This window comes from Rhagoletis zephyria, unplaced genomic scaffold (genome assembly GCF_001687245.7).
Source record: "Rhagoletis zephyria isolate East Lansing unplaced genomic scaffold, Rhagoletis_zephyria_1.1 Rzeph_scaffold_01729, whole genome shotgun sequence".
NCBI lineage: Eukaryota > Metazoa > Arthropoda > Insecta > Diptera > Tephritidae > Rhagoletis > Rhagoletis zephyria.
Window position 1 is genome coordinate 106,102 of NW_016158813.1, and position 3,449 is coordinate 109,550.

The window sequence follows — 3,449 nt, forward strand, 5'->3', positions numbered from 1 at the left end:
TAAAAAAAAATAAAATTTGTAAAGACTGAAGAGAAATCTATCGAAAACATTCCTGAAAAAATTTTCTAAATACAATAGGTAATTAGTTATATGGATCCGAAAAAATGGCCGTTTGACCAAAATGTCAAAATTCAAGACCCTCCAACTCGGAGTGTGTTTGACCGATCCCATTGAAATTTTGTGTCATAACTACTATTTTTTAGGACTAACCTTGGTGCAAATTTCATCCCGATCGGAAGACATAGATTTCAAAAGTTGGGTCACTTGAGGTGAAATGCCCCATATATGTGATCATAAGTGGGCGGTGCCACGCCCGTGTGAACAAAATTAATATACCCTTGTGCACAAGTGCGCTCGGGTATAAAAATATATTTAGACTAGAAGTATGTAAACTACTTTTATTACGAATTGAAACGATTTTAATGAATATTCATGGTTACCATTAATAGTAGTATGACAGTTAGATATAATGCATATTTGACAAGAAAGATAGAATACAAGATTGCGCCGTCCTGGCGGCGATGACACACACAAAAAGTAAACAAAGTCCAATTGGATGTTGCAAGAAAATGTGAGAACGGCTTATTTTCTTAATAATACATTTTTCTATAAGGAACGTGTCTTAATTGTGCTAATTTCTAATAGCCTTATTCATAAAAAATAAAGTAGCCTAAAAAAGGTTTATAAATTGAAAAATGTTTTTAAACGGCAATTCAAAAAAGCTTTTTAAAATTTTTATTTTTTATGAATAAGGTGATAAAAATATATGATTTACAATAACTTTTAACAAGGAAAATACGAAAAAAGGTGATTTTTGCGGAAGTGGGTATTAGTTAATTTCAGTGCATTAAAAGTTTCTGAGGTTTCGTATACTTTTAGATCAGAATTGTCAAAATTGATAAATTCAAAGTAGCAGTACAATAATCATAGGAAAGAAGATTGCGCCCTGAATGTTCTGGTATTTTTTTGGTTTCGGTTTGACAGCCAGCTGTTGTGATGATGTGGAAATTTACCACAATGAAGAAAAATATAACAATTAAGTGAAAAAATTTGATTTTTACAAATTATTGAGCAGTAGCGTGTTTCAAGAACGATATTTCAGACAAATCGTTAATGAACAATTATTTTTCCTTCCCGTCTTCTTTGGTTTTGGCAAAAAAGTTGATTCGTTCCTGCCGGCGATCAAGTCATTAAAAAAACCCAAAATAATATTATTTGCAAGAATCATTCACTAAAATTGTAACTAACTTTTTATTATTTATTAATTCCTTTTTGATATTCAGCAATAGCAAGATGAAAAAATTTATAAACCAAAATTAGTAATATTTTTATGAATATAGTTATAAAAGTTCACAGAGGAAATAATATGTATGGCAATTTAGATGTCAACAGAATAATAACTACGATAAAAAATCGTGAGAGAAGTGTGCGTAGGAGAAAATCTTCAATTTGAACAAAAAAAGCTTGTAAAATGGTCAAAAAATATCTAATAAAATATTTTGATTTTTACCATGATAAAAACATTACAAGGTAAAATCTTTGAGAGACAGTCTGACGTTTCGAACTATTTTATTTTTTATGAATAAGGCCATAAGCATATAACGTTATTATAAATAAATCTTATAGCAAGATGCTATATATTTATTTATAAATTTTTTGGCTGGCGAAATATGTAGTTTTTTCAACTTAATAAAAAAGCGTATTAAACCACATTAAAATATTTTTAATATTGAATGGCGCAACACAACAACTCTTTTTGTTGCACTAAACCCTTGAACACGTACCTGTCGTCTATTTCTTCTATTTCGACATTTCGTTATTTTGCATTTCTTTCATTTTGACGTCATTCGCATTGTCAGATTTTTGAAACTCGTTTTGGTTCGACATTCTGCTATTTCATAATTCTTTCATTCTCATGTCATCCATCTTCCATTTCTTACCTTCCATTGCCGTTCGATCGTCGAACGTGCCTGTCAAACACTGCCGCCATCATGCTTTTCAGTTTGGCAGGCACGTACGCTGTTTGGCAGGCACGTCTGCTGTTAGAAAGAGAATAGACAAAAAGGGGCATAGGATTCCATACTTGTAAGTATATACGATGGACAAAAGTATCAATCACACAAAAAATCATATCTCATGACACAAAATATTTAAAATAAAAAATTGAGACAAACATAAATACATGCATACATTAAAGTGTTCCAAAAAAGGTAAGGTCGGAATTTTAATGTCACCACCTCCTAGGATTGTTCTATACCGAAAAAAGTTATACCCCTATTTTTTATTTTGAAATCAAAAAATATTTAGAGAGTGCTCAAAGTGCTCAAAGTATTCCATGTATTTTATATGTATATATATAAAACAACTTTTCATAGAAATGGTATAGAATTCTTGAAAATCATTTTTCGATCGAAGTTCGAATGGTTAAATAAACAATTGGATCGATCGAAAAATATTTATTTTCAAGAACTCTTTACCTTTTCTACGAAAACTTGTTTTTTCCAATATAAAATACATATATGGAAAAAGTTTAGCGCCTTGAGCACTCTCTAAAAATTTTTTAATTTCAAAATAAAAAATAGGGGTATATTTTTCGGTATTTAACAATCCTAGGGGGTGGCGGCATTAAAATTCTTACTTTACTTTATTTTGGGCCACCCTAACGTACATACATATTCATATATAACGCCTCATCAGAAACCGAAAACTGATTTTTAAATTTTTAAATTTTACTGTTTTAAAGTTGAATAGTGTTGTGCTTTTTAAACCGATTGAATACTTCAAAAGCTTGCTGGAAAGGTAATTTTACGTACATTTTAAATAAAACATAATGTAGAAATTTTCTAATATATACTTAAAAAAAAATTCGAAATAAAAGAAATTGGTGTAATTTCGATATTTTTGGTCGAAAAAGTTCAACCCGGAATCACCTGAAGGCTTTTAAACTAATTACGTATTTATTTATATCCCCAACCTCACATTATTCTGTGCGAAAACTTTTGGATTCATGCATTTCAAATTTTACATACAACAAAAAGGCCACTCTAATGTATTCATAGTCAGCTGTCGAAGCGACGCCAACGCCGACGCAACGCCAAAGTTGTATGTAAACGGNTTTAAAATAAAAAATTGAGACAAACATAAATACATGCATACATTAAAGTGTTCCAAAAAAGGTAAGGTCGGAATTTTAATGTCACCACCTCCTAGGATTGTTCTATACCGAAAAAAGTTATACCCCTATTTTTTATTTTGAAATCAAAAAATATTTAGAGAGTGCTCAAAGTGCTCAAAGTATTCCATGTATTTTATATGTATATATATAAAACAACTTTTCATAGAAATGGTATAGAATTCTTGAAAATCATTTTTAGATCAAATGGTTAAATAAACAATTGGATCGATCGAAAAATATTTATTTTTAATATTTTTTTATTGAGCTTTGTACC